The sequence below is a fragment of the Ovis canadensis genome, chromosome 5, assembly GCF_042477335.2.
Source record: "Ovis canadensis isolate MfBH-ARS-UI-01 breed Bighorn chromosome 5, ARS-UI_OviCan_v2, whole genome shotgun sequence".
NCBI classification, from domain to species: Eukaryota; Metazoa; Chordata; class Mammalia; order Artiodactyla; family Bovidae; genus Ovis; species Ovis canadensis.
The window spans coordinates 42518813-42538954 of NC_091249.1; the positions used below are offsets into that span (position 1 = coordinate 42518813).

At 41.1% G+C, this 20142-nt stretch overlaps 1 long non-coding RNA gene across 1 annotated transcript in view; it reads right to left on the reverse strand.

The window, feature by feature from the left end:
* Positions 1-7287: 7287 nt before the first annotated feature.
* The window catches only part of LOC138441141 (uncharacterized), a 148313-nt gene continuing 135458 nt past the window's right edge, over positions 7288-20142 (reverse strand). The window contains exons 4-5 of the long non-coding RNA XR_011257263.1: positions 12487-12654; positions 7288-7665 (exon numbers count right to left, since the gene is read on the reverse strand). This is a non-coding gene — a long non-coding RNA (uncharacterized lncRNA). The remainder of the gene's footprint in view (positions 7666-12486; positions 12655-20142) is intronic.

Below are 20142 nucleotides of genomic sequence, written 5' to 3' on the forward strand. Positions count from 1 at the left end.
GCTAGCACACCCCGTGGCTCCCAGGAGTGTTGTTTCAGTGCTCCTGACCCCATGGCAGGCCACTGCTAACCCACGCCTCTGCCAGAAACTCCTGGACACTCTGGCAAGTATGTGTAAGTATTTCAAAATGTTTCCCTGTCACAGAAGATTATAAGGAAGACGTAGTCATAGTGAAAAGGAGGACTGGTTGAATGTGGCTTCCTAATGAAAGTGATATTTGATCTGCTATCTGAAGGAGAAGCAGTTATCCAGATGAAATCACAGGGGTATAGATATCAGAGCCAACAGTGTGGCTGAATGAAATAAGCTGGGGGACAAAGTACTAGAGAAAAGAAAAGAGACCAGGATTGATACACATGAAACCACAACATTTAATGACCAGGAAGATTTGGGATTTGAAAATGAGTTCACAAGGAACCAGCCCATGATATAGATGGAAACCCAGAAAAATAAATCATAGCCTTTATCTTGGGGAGAATGGACAGTGGTTAGAAGAGTTATAGGCCAAAATATAGGGATACTGAAGTGAACAGTCTCCCAGACTGGAGAACCATGCAGAAGCTGCAAAGTGGGCAGTATTCGAGAGGTGCTTTTGTTGGAAATGAAAGAAACAGAGATAGAGCTACACAAAGATCAGGGCAGCAGAAGTTTGCTGTTGACAGGTGAATGGCATTATATATTTATAGGGAATATTTCAAACAATGTCTAGTTCTTGAGCAGCATTATAACCTTAAGAGACCTGGATACATACACTTTAAATTATTTCTTGTCTTACTTTCCTATGTAAGACTTTTCTTAGAATAAAAACCTTTCAGTTGAGGCACTTAAGCATATATGCTTGTTGCTAGAAATATATGTTTCTATATATAAGCATATATATTTCTAGCAACATCAAACGGCCCAGCTAACACATCTAGGAAGTATAGGTTCCATCGAATCAAGTGCTTGCTCATCATGGTTCAGAACTGTAGGAAATTGTTCTTGATCTTTCCTGACTGGAAGGATGGGTCAGATAATTCAGAGGTGAAGAGGGGCGGCACACAGAGAGGAGCTTGGCTTGTGGCTCCCATGATAGGACAAAACAAGTTTGGTCCCTAACACTCTGTTCATTAAAATACTCTATTTACATATGTCAGTAATCTCACAGAGATACCATGAAACAAAACCAGTGCTACAGGAACGCCATGAAAAAGCTGCTTTCTTCATGTCTTCAGCATTCTAAATTCAGTCTAAACCGACAATATGGAGTGGTAAATGACCTGAAATAGTCATACATTTTTAATGTAAGGCCAACCCTATCATCAAAATATCACTGTCTTTTCCAATAAGTCAACTCTTCACATGAGGTGGCCAAAGTATTAGAGTTTCAGCTTTAGCATCAGTCCTTCCAATGAACACCCAGGACTGATCTCCTTTAGGATGGACTGGTTGGATCTCAAGGGACTCTTAAGAGTCTTCTCCAACACCACAGTTCAAAAGCATCAATTCTTCAGCGCTCAGCTTTCTTCACAGTCCAACTCTCACATCCATACGTGACCACTGGAAAAACCATAGCCTTGACTAGACGGACCTTTGTTGGCAAAGTAATGTCTCTGGTTTTTAATATGCTATCTAGGTTGGTCACAACTTTCCTTATTACTCTCTCCATAAAATTGTATGAGCTTGTAAGAGATGACAAGGGATTTGTAAATCTATATTGTGGAATTTACTAATAGATTTTGGTGCTTACCTAAGATACATATGGGCCATTATCTCCTCTTTCTCATGCAGCACTGGTGTTTCCCTTTCTTCTAGATCATATCCATCAATCTACAAATGTACTGTAATATTTCCTATTAAAAAGAACCCTACCCAGACCCTTTTCCAAATACTTCCCTGTTTTTCTTCTCATCCTGACAATAAAACTCCTATGAGCACAGGACCTTGCTAGGTATTTTCTTCCCATCTGTCCTGAATCTACTCCCATAAGGTTTCAGTCCTCACCGCTGCACTGACATCATTCTTGTCAAGATCACTAGTGACCTTCATAAAGGCAAACACAGTGGTCATTCTCTGTTCTAGTCTTACTGTCTGTTTTATTCTTACTTTCAATCACGAGCATTGACATAATGCATTACCCCTTCCATAAAGCAGTTTTCCTTGGCTAATGAAATAATTATCTTTCTTGGACTTCACCAGTCACCTTTCTCTGTTTTCTTTGCTGATTCTTCCCTACCTCTCAGCATTCTAGCCGTAGAGTATTCCAGGCTCAGCTTTCAGAATTCTCCTCTATCTACATCCACTTCTCAGTTGAGCTCATCTAGTGTCTTGGATTTAAATGTTATCTATATTTCAGTTCAGTCACTCAGTTGTGTTGGACTCTTTGTGACCTCATGGACTGCACCATGCCAGACTTCCCCGTCCTTCACTATCTCCCAGAGCTTGCTCAAACTCGTGTTCATTGAGTCGGTAATGACATCCAACAATCTTATCCTCTGTCGCTCCCTTCTCCTCTTGCCTTCAGTCTTTTCCAGCACCTATATTTGGATGCCTTTAAATTGGTGTTCCCAGCCTGGACCTCTTCCCTGAATTCCAGGCTCATACATCCGGTTCTCTATTTGACATCTCCACCAGGATGTCCAATGGGCATCTCAAACTTAAGTCCACCATCAAACTCTTGCACCAGTCACTTCCACCCCTACATTCTTGGTCCTGTGGAAGTCATCCCAATGTCTGTTAAGTACCAATTGTATTTTTCCAATTTTACCAACCAGAAACCTTACAGCAATCCTTCTCTCAACACTGCATGCAATCTGACAATAAATTATTTAGGCTTCTTCGAAATGTGCCTAAAATTTCTCCTCTCCTCTGTTGTCAACACCATCATCCAAGCCACAATCATCTCTTCTATAGATGATTGTTAACAGCCCTTTATTCTTCCTTCTGCTTCCACCCTGTCCCCTGAGTGTCTTTTCCACACAGCGTAGTCATGCTCTAAAACCCTTTGTCAAATCATGATACTCCTCTTTCCACAGTACTTAGAGCATCTGTCCTTCAAGGTGCTACTTGACCTACCCAGAGCCTACTCACAGGTCATCTCATTGTGCACCATCACCATTCTGTCCTCATCTCCTGCCACTTTCCCCCTAACCATGCTACGCTGGCTCCCTGCTCTTCCAAGCACTCACCCCAGGGCCTCTGTGCTTACTGTTGTCTTTGTTTGCAATTCTGTTTCCCTGCCTGTCTACAGGGCCCACGCCCCTCACTCCCTTCAGCTCTCTGCTCAAAGATCACCTATGAGACCTTTTGGGAGCTTCCCCTGTACAAAGCAGTGCCCTCCCCAATCCCCATGCCAATTTTTTTCCATGGCACTAACTCTTGTTAGTCATGTATATAGTTATGTGTTTCTCTTTTCTGTGAGTTAAGTATGATGTGGGACAAAATGAGGACTGTGGCACAAGAGACAGCATTTCAGAGATCTCTGAAAAACTGCTCTGAACACGTAAGGGGAGAGGTCAGTATCATCTATCATTTTAGTGAAGGGGGGTATGCGCAGAGGCTTGCTCTTAGTCACAGGAAGCAGATGTCACTGTTCATGATTTTCATGCTTTTCTAGTTACGAGCAGATGCAAGAATTGGGCTCATAAAATCTCCTCCTAAAAATATCATCTGAAGACCTCTTCTGCCAGTTTTTCTCAGAGCACAGAGTACCCATTAGTTATGTGTTTATCTGATTTCTTCCACTAGAATATAAGCTCCATGAAGATATGGCCTTTGTAAATTCATACATCCCTAGAGCCTAGAACTATACTTGGGCATGTAGTGTGCACTCAATGTATGTTTATTGGATGAATGAGTTTATTAATTTGTGGCTAAATATACAATGCAAACTATCCCTCTTCTTCCTGCAACTATGCTGTGGTTTGCTAGTGAGTCAGGATATGCTACCCTCATCCTGCCCAGGTATTTCTCTGCGATGCCTTCTTCTAGTCCTCAGTTCAGAGATTTTACAGTAGATTGTTGTGGGCACCTTCTTATTTTGTAAACTGGGCTTCGTTTAGCTCCCAGTCAATGCTGGCTGGCATTTCTATCCCACTAAAGAGCACTGGAATGGGTTTGGTTAAAGTGGGGGAAGAGAATGTGCGTGTGTGCGTGTGTGTGTGTTTAATGTTTTTATCAGCAGGCCCAATTACATTTAACCCCAACTAACCTCAGAGAAGGCAATGGCACCCCACTCCAGTACTTTTGCCTGGAAAATCCCATGGACAGAGGGGCCTGGTGAGCTGCAGTCCATGGGGTAGCTAGGAGTTGGACCGAATGACTTCACTTTCACTTTTCACTTTCATGCATTGGAAAAGGAAATGGCAACCCACTCCAGTGTTCTTGCCTGGAGAATCCCACAGATGGGGGAGCCTGGTGGGCTGCCGTCTATGGGGTTGCACAGAGTCGGACACGACTGAAGCGACTTAGCTTAGCAACCTCCTTTGATGTCTGAGACAATTCTTCTATTTAGTAAAACTAATTTATGTCAGGTGTGCTTTTCTAGTTTTTGTTTGTTAAGCAAGAAGCTGTAAAACAATGGACGTTTCAGATACTGTACATCTCTCAAATCAGCAGGAAGGGTTATCACCAAACCATCAAAGACAGAAAGCAAGAAGTAGTATAACTTGAAATAGTATTTTGAGAAATAATACAATGCATCTTTTAGACCTGTATTTTTTAGTAAGAATATAGGACATTAGTATCCCATGTTGATTTCAGCATCGCAGAACGAAACTGATAGAAGTTCAACCTGTTTACAAGTTACAATGAAAGGTAATTGTGGCTTCTCTTTTAATTCTCAGCTGACAAGAGGTAATCTTAACCATTGACATCAATGGAGAAAAACAACAGTGTCTTCGCTTGGCAGGAAGTATTTATGGCTGTATATAATGTAGATAAGTTTGTTTGAGAATGTAGACAGCTTTCTAGACAATCACTGGAGATAGGACCTTAATTTAACCCCAAGCCTGAAGCATTTCCTCTGGGATGTGAATGACTGATAACATGGCGGAGGGCAGAGAAAGTATAGATTTATTGAAAAATAGATGTCGCAAGCAGGAGGTGTTAAATTTCTTCCCCTAAATCATTGTTTAAAAGGACGAGCTTAGATTCCTGCTTCAAGATAAAAAGCCTAAGTGTAGGAAGAGAGAAATTTTTTAAATCACAGGTAGTTGGCACTTTCGACGTTTCATTTCAAAAGATAAGCAATATACTTACCTCTAGCTCATCTTGCAGTAAGATGGCATGACTATACTTGCTTTTAATATCCTTTACACAGGATACCTCAGTGATTTCTAATTTAAAGACAATGAGTCCTTTACTGACAGCTTGATAATCTTTCCGTTGAGAGCAACAGGAAAAAAAAAATCTTCATAGTATTAATGAGCATCATATAATAACCAGCTTCTTTAATGGTGGAGTAAATAGATCTTTATTAACACAGATTATGTATTATGCATTTCTATATCACAGTCTTCAAGAATAACCTTTTAACAAAGTGAATAAATAAACATAATGGGTCTCTTGCCCTTTCCTCAGCAAAATATCAGGGACTTCTGCAAGGGCAGAGGTTAAGTAACTCCTTTATTTACTAATGATAAAGTTAATTGTGCGCAACTTCATTCTCGCAGGTTGGAAAAAGAATTTTTCTTTTAACTAACACTTGGCCCTCACAGCCAGTTTTAAAAAACAGATTGTAATTCCTCAAAAGAGCTTACCCTTATCTCTCCTGGAAGAGTTAAATTCATGATTGCAGGCAAAACACTGGTTATATTCTATTTTAAATGGCCAGCTAAGAACAGTAAATAACTGTTCTTTATTGGGGCTGCTCAGAGTAGTAGTTTCAATATCCATTAATAGTAAATATTCCTTACTGTTCCTTTCATCGGGTTGAACTAACCAAGTGGCAGAGTTCTGTGGCTAATTATAAAATAGCCTACATTATAGAAGAATTAAAACAGCAAATGAATCATCTGGAGAGCTGCTATGGTTTTTCCAACATTCTACATATACTATGTGTGAATTTTAATATATAATTTTAATTACGCAATTCTTCCCAGTGCACTCTTCTCATTACTTAGGCAGCGCGTGTGTGTGTGTTCCTTTTACCTTGATTACAAAGTCAAACCGTTTGAGCTGAAATTAAAAATATATGTGTATTTATAGAGAAAACAGAGGGCTGTGTTTTGATAAGGCCTCCAGGGGAAGAGGGCAAAATGTAACCCTGTAAGGAAAGGAAGGCTGCCTGGTCTTCGTATCAGACACTGGCTAACAAAATCCTCAGAGGGTTTGTTACATGAGCCAGTGGGCTGAGGCAACCTTTAACATGCAGGAAACTGGAGTTAATTAAACCATTACCGGGATCCTATCTGTCATCCTAGCCGTGTGCTCCAACCCAAATCCATTTACATTTTAGAACTGAGAAAGTGTTCTCAGGACTGTTGATAAACCATGTTTACTGTCTCTATTGATTTGCTACTTTTGCATACCCTTTATGTTTTAATTATCTTATAGTATTTCTTGAAGGTTCTTGTGTAGCCACTCTGATTAGACTTTACTGGCAATTACCAGACACTAGGAGAACACCTTTTAGTGGATTAATCTGCTTCAAAGGTATTAGATGACGGCAGGAGTGACACTGCTAAGAAAAAAAATAATGTACCATTATGGAAAGGCTGTTTTCAAACTGCAGTTGTACTTACTGTAGAGAAGACAACCGCAGATTATTTTCCTGTTTTATTCAGGCCTTAGGAAGGCCTAAGGGGGGATTATTTTGAAGATAGTGTGTCAGAAAAAGCATACACCAGGTGGCTATCAATGGATAATTAATATACAGATTTAACACCTGGTGAGCTTGCATTCTGTCAGAGACCTGAGGCTAGACCTTTTTCTAATATAAATATTTTTATTGAGTGAAATCTTAGTATAACATAATTGAAAATTACACAATGTCCTTTATTCACTCTACCTAACATTTAGTGAGTACTTACAGTATAACAGGCACTGTCCTAAGAGCTCATTACACAGACCATCTCATGATCTTGGGAACATATATCAGCCCATTTTATACTAGAAGAAACAAAGGCACAGAGAGGTTCAGTAGTTTGCTTCAGATCACACAGCCTGCTAATGGTTTTCCAATATAGGGTGTCTGATTCCAGAGCTTAACCACTGGGTACTACCCATTGGGATATGTTTCAATAATGGCTCCTGAATGTCACTAAAAGAATGATCAGGCCATATTATGCTTTTTAATATTTTATTTTTTTTTTATTTTTTTAAATTTTAATTTTAATTTTTTTTTTAGTTTTTTATTTTTTAAATTTTAAAATCTTTAATTCTTACATGCATTCCCAAACATGAACCCCCCTCCCACCTCCCTCCCCATAACATCTTTCTGGGTCATCCCCATGCACCAGCCCCAAGCATGCTGCATCCTGCGTCAGACATAGACTGGCGATTCAATTCACATGATAGTATACATGTTTAATATCCATATACTGGCCCAGAGCTTTAATTTGAAAACCCAGTTGTGGTAACTGTTTCTAAAATTCAAAACAAGTCCAGCCTACTCACAATAAAGTTTATGTGCACCATATGCTATTTCAAGGAGCTTGACCATTGTGAATGGACTTCTACCAGGAGCTATAACAAGGAAAAACAGAAGAAGAATCAGATTACTTATATCCTGCTTGCTCTTCTAAAGTTGAAAAAAAAAAAAAAGAGCACTAATGCCTTAAAGATGATGTTAACATTAGGAAACATATAGTGCGTCTCCACAGTTTTTATTGTTAAAAGGAATCTGGCAACATTTTCCCTAAACACTCCAAAGGCAATCCTGAGTTCAAATTCATTTCACTTTTTCTCTTTTTTAAAATTTTTATTGACATATAGTTGATTTACCATGTTGTGTAAGTTTCAGGTATACAGAATAATGATTGATAGATACATATGTGTGTGTATCCTTTTTCACATTCGTTTCCCTTATAGCTTATTATAAAATATTGAATGTAGTTCCTGAGCTATATAGTACATCCTTGTGGGTTATCTGTTTTATATGTACTCAGTTGTGTCCAGCTCTTTGCAACCCCATGGACTGCAGCCCTTCAAGCTCCTCTATCCATGGGACTTCCCAGGCAAGAATACTAGAGTCCGGGTTGCCATTTCCTTCCTCAGGGGATCTTCCTGACCCAAGGATGGAACCCACATCGCTAATGTCTCCTGCATTGGCAGGCAGATTCTTTACCACTGAGTCATCTGGGAAGCCCATTTTATATGTAGTAGTGTGTATATGTTAATATCAAATTCTTCCCCCTTTGGTAACCATTTGTTTTCTATGTCTGTGGATCATTTATTTCATTTCTGAATGTGGGGGAAAGAAAACCCATAATCTTTCTAGCATAAGTAATCAGACCCACTAAGGTCCTGGTTGCACATAAGGCCAGATGCATCAGTCTCAGTAAGTCCTGTAACTGCTGTCCACCGTCTCTCCCATCCATCCATCTTATATTTAATAAGCAAAGCAGAACGGCATAGGACATAGGAGTACAGATTCTGAAGCCAGACTTCTTTCATTCTCAAAGACTCTGCCTCAAATACCTATATGACCTTGGGTCAGTTAGCCACTCTGGGCTTCGTTTATCTTTAAACTGGGGATAACGTATACTGAAGATAACTCATGGTGAGGATTAAGTGAATTTCTGTAGATCACGAACTCAAGAGAGTTAGCCCGTACATAGTAAGCTATTAGCCCAAGTAAAACAGTGCCCTTCAGTAACGCTCCCGCCAAACAGCCTTTTAAACTTGGATCTATTTCGTGATTTGATGAGAAACTAACAACAGCAGCAAGTCACAGTCCTTGCTCTATCTTTTCTTTAGTTTTCCCAACAGTACTCATACACAAGAGGAATGTGCCTCAAAACAGGAATGGTCCTAGGCAAAATGAGCAGTTCATTTCCCAGGGCCCGCCAGGGTCACTCTGAATGTGCTATTCATGTGCTCCCTTGCCTGCTTGGCACCATGGCAGCAGCCAGCCACTTAGGACCTTGCAAGCTACCACTAGACTTCAGCTGGAAACTTTCTGCAGGATCTACACATTCTCCCAGGAAAATACCCATCTCTCTTGTTGTGCTCATGGACCGTAAGCCCAGACACAGGGATCATTTACCCAGCCCTTAATACTCAGTTGCCCAAAAAGAAAAAAAGAGACATCTATTTTAAAAATTAATATATCTCATTCTGTTGCAAAAGTAGGGGCTAAAAGAATATAACCTCCAGTTACTCTCAATGCAGAGGAAACTATCAGACAGGTAGTATATGGGAGGGAAGAAAATCTTTTCCTCCACTCATCTTAGGCTCTCTGGCCGTGACCCTGTAAATCAGAGTAACAAGAGAAAGACAAATGGTAGTTTATTAGTACGTACATCACACTTACTCACACAGGTACCCAGTAACTCAAAAGGGTGGTTAGAACTTGAGCTTACATAGCATGTTAACAATAACAAGAATTAAAATAAATGTTCAGACAAGTGACAATACAAAGGAAAGGGACTTTGAGCTTCTAGGGTTAGTGACTTGTGGAAGGCAAATAATGTGGGGAGGGTGAGGACCAGCAGAAAATGAGCACTGGTTTTAACAAGGTTTGTCTTGATGAATTCCTCTGGTGCTGTCTAGAGTTGTCTCTTGTGACTAGCTTCTGTACTTAACTGAAGAGAAGGAGGACTCCTTTACAAATTTTTGTCATGCTTTTACAGGCAACTATTGAGAGGGCAGAGAGCTTTTCTTACAACTGCTTCTTCTCAATTGCCTTCAGTTTAAATTCTTGTGTCAGAGTGGCACATCCCACTACCCTTCAGTAGGCACTTTCTGCTTCATCCTCCAAAAGTTCATTATTGGGCTCCATTACTGCAGCAGTCACCAACCAGGCTGAACAGGAGAAAGGTTGAACCACAGTGCTTTAATATTTATTTGGCCATGTCGGGACTTAGTTGTGGCATGTGGGATCTAGTTCCCTGCCCAGGGATCAAGCCCATGAAGAACCCTGCATTGAGAGCATGGCCCACCAGGGAAGTCCCTGGTTCACAGTGCTAGAATCCCAGCTCTGTGTACCTATGATTTCGCCTGTGTATTCCCTTTAGCTCTCAGCCTCCCTTAAAAATTCCAGGAGAGACTCCAGTTCCCTTCTTCCTGGCCTGTGGCCCCAAATCCTCCTCCTTGGAGCTCAATGCCTACCTTCATTTCTGGGAGTGCTACCAGAATATAAGCTATCCCACCTACCTCCTGCCTCTGTGTTTAAGCCAGTATTGGCACTATAGGACGTGATGTAATCTGGTGTTACTGGTTCTATGTGTATTCCTGGGGATTCACAGGATGGTTTAGTTGGCAGATGGACAGTTTTTTCTGTCTTACAGTCTGAGATGTGCACTTCTTTAATATATTGAGAAACACATCAGCATATCAAAACTATAATTTGATAAGTATTTTTGTTTCAAATTGGGCTTTCCTGATAACTTAGTTGGTAAGGAATCCACCTGCAATGCAGGAGACCTGGGTTTGATCCCTGGGTTGGAAAGATCCCCTTGAGAAGGGAAAGACTACGCACTCCAGTATTCTGGCCTGGAGAATTCCATGGACTGTATAGCCCATGGGGTCACAAAGAGTCAGACACAACTTGTGACTTTCACTTTGCTTGAAATAAGCCCAAACAAACAAAAAATATGGTTATACAGTGAAAAATAAGTATGTACAGATGATACATGAAGACAGCACACAAATGAGTGACCTTTCTGGTGACTGTCCTACCCTGCCTACATGGCTGACTCCGGGTCATGGCTGAGAATAACAGTGTGACTCTGCCTTTTCTATCAGGGAACAAAATAATTCAGGAAAGGAAGTGATCTCTAATAATGCCCAAGTGTGAGCATTAAATATTAGATGTTTCACTAAAAACTTAAATGAACACTAATGAAATGATACAAACACATGGCTAACATTTCTCCTGATGTGTTATGTTTTGTTTTCACTTGGAAAGGGGAATGATTCATTGCAACGTTGGGAAAGCTCCATTAGCCTACCAAGATGGGGTTCTGTCACCCACGCCTGAGACTCCCCATGCTAAAAGGCCACAAGGCAGAACCCAGGAAGGTTTTCCTCAATATTTTACTTGCAAGGCTTGCCCTGTGCCTATGCCAACACTTAGTTAAAATCTGTGTTTGTTTCCAGAGGGGTGAGAAGAGAATGATAACCTTTGTGGATGGGATGCATATATAACCAATTTGTATTTCTTGTTAGCAATTTAATTCTCACTATACTTTGGAGAAGACTCTTGAGAGTCCCTTGGACTGCAAGGAGATCCAGCCAGTCCATTCTAAAGGAGATCAGTCCTGGGTGTTCATTGGAAGGACTGATGCTAAAGCTGAAACTCCAATACTTTGGCCACCTCATATGAAGAGTTGACTCATTGGAAAAGACTCTGATGCTGGGAGGGATTGGGGGCAGGAGAAGGGGACGACAGAGGATGAGATGGCTGGATGGCATCACTGATTTGATGGACGTGAGTCTGAGTGAACTCCAGGAGTTGGTGATGGACAGGGAGCCTGGCGTACTGCGATTCATGGGGTCGCAAAGAGTCGGACACGACTGAGCGACTGAACTGACTAACTGAACTGATACTTTACATACTAGATTGGGGAGAAGTCATACCAAAGAAGATGCTAAAACTCTCATAGTCAGGACAGGGACAAAATTGAAGTCATCTTATTTAGTTTTCCTTTCAGGTAATACCTTAGAGGCAGTATTGGAAGAACTAGGAGAAAAGCACACTCTCCTTACATTACTTTGCCTGTTTTGAGTGAGTCCAAGTTAGGACCAAATAGGAAAACAAGAGTCAGAACTAGGCTTTTAGCAACTCACTTTGCAACGATTACATCAAGTGCTGGCCCCAGGTCCATGCTTCTCACGTGGATCCAGCCCATGGGCAGAGAGCCAGGCATCACCACACAATAAGCGTAGCCCCTCTGGTGGCACTAGTAGTAAAGAACCCGCCTGCCAATGCAGGAGGCATAAGAGATGCAGGTTCGATCCCTGGGTCAGGAAGGTCTCCTGGAGGAGGCAATGGCAAACCATTCCCGTACCTTGTCTGGAGAATCCCTTGGACAGAAGAGCCTGGTGGGCTACAGTCCATAGGGTCATAAAGGGACAGACATGAATGAGGTGACTTTCACCCACACTCTTCCCAATGCTCAAATTAGTTTGTTCTTATTTTCTGTATCAAAGCAAAAATGAATATACACTGGAATTGAAAATACTGAAGAATTTTTAAGATTAAGCTACCACATCTGAAAGAAATACTGAATTTGTGTAATCTTGTTCAGGCTAAATCCCTCCTACTTCCCCAGAAGGAAACATACCCCTTCGGTCTCCTCTACCTAACAAGGACTTGGGTGAAAAAATGTAAGGAACCCTTACCATAACTGAGGCTTGTCACCATCCCCATCTATGTAGTTCCTTCTCTCAGTGCTTCTGGCTCCTGGCAGCCTTGTGTGCTTGGCCTTAACTTTGGAGGCCCACGAAGATATCTTCAGAATCTCTAAGGACCTAAATTTAACAAGCCCTTCTTGAAGCTTTCTCTCCACCCTGCAACAGAACACCACTATTAGCCCTTTCTCCTTCAACACAAATTTCATTCTCTTTAGCTCTCCCAGGCTTGCTGAGACTTTACATTTGTTCTCTTATCATAGGATTAAAGACTCTGCCTCAAATAAAGGGCTTTTGCTTCCACAGACAAGAGAGAGGGCCCGCTGCTGTGCATGCTCCTTTGCCCACACAGCCCCTCTGCTGGCATTTCCTCTCGCAAGACTCCAGAATATGACTCTGAAGGAAAACTCGTTGTCTGGCCGCAGGCTCAAACGTGGGATTCTGTCCTGTTTTCCCCCAGAGAGATGCAAGGTCCTCGACTCTCCTGCTCTCCTCTCTTCCCATGTCTCACTCCTGGGGTTGAAGTACTATCAGAAACAAATTGGACTAGTTCTAGTTGGTGTCTTGGTACAACTCATAATGTCTAGTAAATATTCATTTTGTGCTTCTGGGTGATCATTACTATTCTAGATCAGAACCCTTCTCATACATTTAAAGTCAGTATTTCTCAGCTTAATTCATCTTGTGTCCTTTCAAGTAGGTGATCATGTAGCTGATCTGTATATATGCCAAGGTCTCCCATCCTCTACCAAGAAGGACAATTGCATAGCAATGAGGAGGCTGGGACACGGTCCTTTTAAACTGCAGACATGAATTAGACGCTTGGCACACATGAAGGTTTTTAAAACATCGCTTTGTAATGTAATCTGTCATAGTATCTTCATCACTATGCCAACTGCAAGAACTTGACTGTTGCCTCTGATAGGAAATTGCAAACAATGACTAAAAAGAAACCATATTTACTTACATCCTGTTTCCATAGTGCTTGGGAGCAGGAGATAATTTGGGTACACTACCTAGCAAGTTGTGAACGCAAAGATGGCAGACCTTGTTGTGTATTTGTCTGCTCTGATGGAAGCCTGGTTACGCAGAACAGTTTTCTCTTGGCTGTCTTAGGCATAACCATGTCTGTGTTCAGTGCTGCTGGGGCTTGGTTACAAATCAGCCCATCTCTGGCAAACTTACCCAGGACAAGACTTAACCCACTCCTCTCCCAGGGTCTGTCTCCTTGTTTATGCTGTTACTCTTGCCTTTTCTTTTTAGGGGGAGAGATGAGGACTGTTTTGTGTTTTTTCTTTTCCTTTTTCTCTAGTCCTCTCCTCCCCAAAGGAAGTCTCTCATCAGGCTCTCTTCAGGTCAGCCTTGTTAAATGGACCCAACACAAGCAAACATTATTCCCCTTCTCCTCATGGGGGTCCCTCCCTCGGCTATGCTAAAAGTCTCAGAGCTGCCTCTGTTGTCACAAACCCAGCTGTGGACCAGCCTGCTTCTGTGTTAGGACTGTGGGCTAGAGGTGCATTTCTGGATAAAAATGACGAGGAATGCGAGATTCTGCCCCCATGGAGCGTGTTTGTCTTTATGCACCTCTCTGTGCAAGCTTGTTCTCTGTGTCCACATCTCTCCCCACTTCCCTAAAGACTGCAGTGCTGTGTCCACAGGAAAACACTGCCAGTGACTAAGACAGGGTTTCAGAATTAAAATGCGTTCCCCATTATCATGGGACGTGCAGGACACAGTAAGGATGAGACCTGCCTGACCTTTATTCATCACCTTCAGTTTCCCTAACATTCAAAAACAGAGCGTTTTCTAACAAAGATGATTTCTGAATACTGGGGCTAAGATGGCTTTTTACATACCAACCATAGAACAGAACAGATACAATTTACATGGAGCATTTGTGTCTCTTAAGCCCTGAGAAATTTGGGAAATTAAGAAGATCACCCCTCTCTCGTTTCTTTCAAAAAGCATGTGAAAGCATTCTTTTCCTACTAAATGGATTTCGTCTAACTGCCTAATTCATTATGCTAAAACCATGAAGCAATTTCCTGTTCAAAGCCCGGCTCACAGGCTCTCTGTTGTCAAGTATTTGAATTTCAGATTAGGAATGTGTTCGTTTGGGTAGCTTGAAAGGAAAGCTTTGTTGTCAGCTTGGCTTTCTGTGCAGCCAGAAGCCAAATCCCTCCTCTTCAGCAGTCACCAGCAAAATACCAGCCCTCAGCTCTAGATTCAGTGTCTTGAAACAAACACAAACACCTCTGGCCTCTGTGGTCAAGGCAATGCTTAGAGATTTACTATCCCCAATAATACAATTCTCTCAGCTGACCACTACTGACAGATAGCAGCACATATTTATTTAGGGGCTCCATTTTATAACCCCTTCATTTTCATATCACCGTCACACATCAAAAATTTTTGAAGTATTTCTGCCAGAATATATCCTTTAGAGTAGGTTAGTTCTGTTAGTAATGGAGCCCTTTGTTACAGAGCAATGAACTGACTGGGGGCTGTATTTTTGTCAACCTTTGACTACACTGTACTACCCACTTGCCATTTCTGGTGATGTTTTTCCCTTATTGATCTTAGAAATTTCTACACAGCTCTTCAGAAAGTCAGAGGTCATGCTTCAGAGCTGAAGAAATGAAGTGCAGGATAAAAAGAAAATAGACACTTGATTGGCTAATCATCATGGAGGGTCTGATACTGGGTAACAATTCAGGCAACCATTTTTTGGAGTAAATTTTTGCATTTTGTGAAACTACATTCTACAACATTGTCAGTTAGGTTTAGCAGTTCTGCTGTGACCATCTAATTCTTACTAATAAATACTTGTTGAAGCTTCCCATATGCAGTTATCAATTTAGTTTTTATCTGTGATACCACCATGTAGTATTTTGTGTTATCACTCAATAATTAGTATTTGTTTGGTGCTTTATAGTTTACATAGTGCTTTCATCAACATGACCTCACTTATGTGTTATTCTATCAGACGAGTCTTTTTTATAAGGAAATATAACTGACAATACGGGAAAAGGAAATGGCAAACCACTCCAGTATTCTTGCCTAGAGAAGCCCATGGACAGAGGAGCCTGGTGGGCTGCTGTCCATAGGGTCGCATAGAGTCGGACACAACTGAAGCGACTTGGCATGCATGCATGCCTTGGAGAAGGAAATGGCAACCCGCTCCAGTATTCTTGCCTGGAGAATCCCAAGGACAGAGGAATCTGGTGGGCTGCCGTCTATGGGGTCGCATAGAGTCAGACACGACCGAAGCAACTTGGCAGCAGCAACTGGCAATATATTAGTATATTAGTTTCAGATATACAACATAATAATTCAGAATTTGCATATATTATGAAATGATCACCTCTGTAATTATAGTTAATATCCATAATCCCACACAGTTACAAGTTTGTGTGTATGTGATGAGAACTTTTACGGTTTACTCTTAGCATCTTTCAGGTACACAATAAAACTATTAACTACAGTCACCATGCTGTACATTACATATGTATGACCTCTTACCTGGAAGTCTGTACCTTTGGACTCCCTTCATCCGTTTTGTCAATTCCAACCCGTCACGTCTGGCAACCACCAGTCTCTTCTCTATCTATGAGCTCAGTTTGGGTTTGTCTTTCTGGAGTCATATAAGTGAGATTCTATGATATTTGTCTTCATCTGACTTATTTCACTTAGCAATATATCTTTAAGGTTCATCCATGTTGTCACAGATGGCAAGATTTCATTCTTTTTTATGGCTGAGTAGTATTCTACTGTGTGTGTATCACATTTTTTTAAATCAATTCATGCACTGACAAGACAGATTGCTTCCTTATTTGGCTGCTGCATTGAAATTGGGGGTGCATATATCTTTTTGAGTTAGTGGCTCTGTTTTCTTCAAATAAATACTAGAAATGGAATTGTTGGCTCATATGATAATTCTAATTTTCTGAAGAACCTTCATACAGGTTTTCATAGTAGTTGCGCTAATTTACAGTCCTACCAACAATCCACCCTTACCAACACTTGTTTTAAGTGTCTTCTTGAGGATAACCATTCTAGTAGGCATAAGGCAGTTTCTCTTGTGGTTCTGAAGTGCATTTTCCTGATGATTAGTGATTTTGAACGTCTTCTCATGTACCAGCTGGCCATCTCTATGTCTTCTGTGGAAAACATTTTCCTCAAAGAAGATCCACTTACTTCATGGCTTTCAATCTCACTTATAACCCTTGACCTACTTTATTCTGCAAGATTGTTTCTGGAGTTTTCCTGAATTGACAGTTAAGGTACAGTCAGTCAGTCAGTCAGTTCAGTCACTCAGTCATGTCTGACTCTTTGGGACCCCATGGACTGCAGCACACCAGGCTTCCCTGTCCATCACCAACTCCTGGAGCTTGCTGAAACTCATGTCCATCGAGTTGGTGATGCCATCCAACCATCTTATCCTCTGTTGTCCCCTTCTCCTCCTGCCCCCAATCCCTCCCAGCATCAGGGTCTTTTCCAGTGAGTCAGTTCTTCACATCAGGTGGCCAAACTACTGGAGTTTCAGCTTCAGCATCAGTCCTTCCAATGTACCTTTTAAAAATTGTAATTATAATCTAAAAAATTGTGTGCTGATCCAACACAGTAAGTCCCCTACATGTGAATCTTCAAGTTACAAACTTTCAAAGATGCGAACATGTGTTCACATGTCCAATCATATAAGTTAGTTCGTGTATTTGGCACTATCTGTCAAAGTTGGGTACCAAGGCTAATTTTGTTGGGCTTGCAAAGAAACCAGAGATATGAATGCACTCTCAGCACAGAACTTATTTGTATGTAAGGGACTTACTGTATTCAGTTTCATTCTGAAAGGAAACCCACACTTGACACATTAATCCTTCAAAGACAAAAATGTCTCAAACACAGAAAAAAACACGGTCCCTACCATAACAGACATTTCCAAGCATATTTGTTGTCATCTTTATTGATTTTTTCATAAAAAAAGAATCAAACAGATATCTACTCTTTCTCTTTTATTTTCTCGTGGTATAATCTTTGTCCTCCTTTTCTTTCCAGAGTTACTTTGACTTTAGTCCTTAAAATTTTTCCTTCCTGTGCAGGATTAAACAAGTTGACTAGTTTAATCTCTGCCAATGGTAACTTCTGAGGTCATGCATGCTCTCTTTGTTCCCAAGGCTGACTGGCAATGATCATAGGTGCTCAGCTTATCCTGTCTCTCATGATCTACATGCCTTTCTCATTTGCCACCTCCTCCAAGAACTCTTCTTCAGAGTGCTGGCCCACAGTGGATTTTCCTCCTGTAGATATGGCATGTGTTTATCTCATTTTTATTTTCTGTTACTAATAATATTTAACCTTCCATGACTTTGTCATCTTTCTCCTACTGGATTGCTCCTCCGTGAAGTGAGTGAAAGTCACTCAGTCGTGTCTGACTCTTTGCAACCCATGGACTGCAGTCTGCCCAGCTCCTCTGTCCATGGAATTCTCCAGGCAAGAATACTGAAATCGGTTGCCATTTCCTTCTCCAGAAGATCGTCCGACCCAGAGATTGAACCCGGGTCTCCAGCATTGCAGGTGCACTCTGAGCCACCAGGGACAGCTACTCTATTACAAGCCTAAATAATGAGCAAGTTCTATCTATCGCTGAGTTCCTCATGATTAGTGCAGAGGAACGTGTGAGTAATACAGAGTTATAAAATGGGCATGAAAAGCCTAACTGGTGAGCCATCTGTGCTAAAGGGTTTGTGCTACAGCCAGGAGATGAGAAGGAGTGGACAAGCATGTCCTGAAGACCCACTTTCAAGGCTAATCACTAACCAGTCATTTTATGGCAGGGCTATAGTTAGGTATAAAGTTATAGCTATAGCCAGTCATACTTTCTCTTCCCCTCTTTTCCCACTATAGGTTCAGAGAAGAGCATAGTGATAAAAAGAGGAAGGAGACACCATGAGTGCCTGTCCAGCTCTTGCTTGGTAGCACTGCTGGTCAGCAGAGGTGCCATGCTTATCACCAGCCACTTGTCTGAACACCTCCAGAAGTAGTTGCCATCACAGTTGATAGCTTTTCATACTCTCTTCCCCAGCTCCCCTTTGCTGCTCTAAAATGGCAACAACCTGCTTCTCAAATTCCCCTGAAAGCTCTGACTTACCCTTACCTATCAGCCTTAGTGCTTCAGGAGAGCACGGTGCTCGTCAGCTCTAACCTTTCATTTCTCTCTTCTGGATCCTTAGATATTTCCCAGGCTTCTCTGAAACTGCATAAGATCTCATTCCTGTAATGAATCTTTATCCCACAATAAATTGCTTTGGTTTTCCCAGCTGAATGCTAATAAATGTGGGGTTTCTTGATGAGCTGTGGCAGACATTGTTGTGCTGTCTTAGCAGATGACAGAGTTAGGGGAGACAGATAATTTCATGCCTCATCCCTTTGTTCATGTGACCAGAGGTACTGAGTTAGAATAAAATCAACTGATCGAAGTCATGAGTGTTTTGGTGACCACTGAGAAGGCTTAACATTTATATGATTATAACAAGATAAAAGCAGTGACTACTTTTTAACTTCTTTAGCTAATTAAAATAATGACTTTATTTAAGATAAATGACAAAATGTCACCATTCGGAAGAGCTTGGAATGATAAAAGGTGATCTTTCTTATCATTAGCAATATAGGTTCTCAGTCTATGCATGAAAATACAGTTTAATGTATAAATCCTGAGACCTTGTCTATTTCTAGAATTTGAAATCCTTAAGAGTTTTTGCATCAGTAAAATATGTCATCTTTTTAGCCAACTTTCCCTTATAGCTTTTCTGAGATCCTTATTTAAACAGAGGGGGTATCACTGATGGGATGAAAATATGTTATACTGAAGTACAAAATAGTAAAGTCTGGGAAGGTGAAAGCTGAGGTATAGAAGACAAGAATGAAGATACAAGTACCAGCAGACCAGTGTGATAACCTATGTTCTGGCACACTCACTGAGAGGGTGGAAGAGGGAAACTCGTGCTGTAGCCACAAGCAGTGTGCTGGGGCATAATCCATAGCTGGCTTTGATCTCTGTTAGAGTATAAAAAGAACAGTTGGTACCGATGGGTGTGTTCCCCAAGTGTTCCAACTAAGAACATTCCTCTCTACACTTGCTCTTCACTAGATGATAAAGTCACCTCTCTAGATGAAAAGCCCAGGGCTCTGTCTTGTATTTATATCCTAGCCCATTTCTAGTGCAGAAGTAACACATTTAATGATGGTCAATAAATGTTTTTAAGTGAAGAAATATGTCCTTGGAAGATGTAAGCTATGTGAGATGCTAAGGTAAGGCTCAGACTCAATTTAAGAGATGTTCAAATATATTCAAGACTTATTCACAGCACTATGTACCACTTACTCCCCAAGACCCCTTATTTGTCAACATCCAGCAATCTCATACAATTCTAAAGGACCATCAAATGATCAAGCCTTTTTGCTTTTAAGTATTTTCTAAGCTTAATGTATTAAAAACCTCTAAACCTTGACAACAAGAGGGAATTAATACAGATACAAGTCCCATATTTATTTCTACAGGTAGAGTTGCCAGGCAACCACCACATTACAACACACAGGACTGTCATTATGGATCCATCTTTTCCTGTAACTCCTTTACTGCCAAAATGA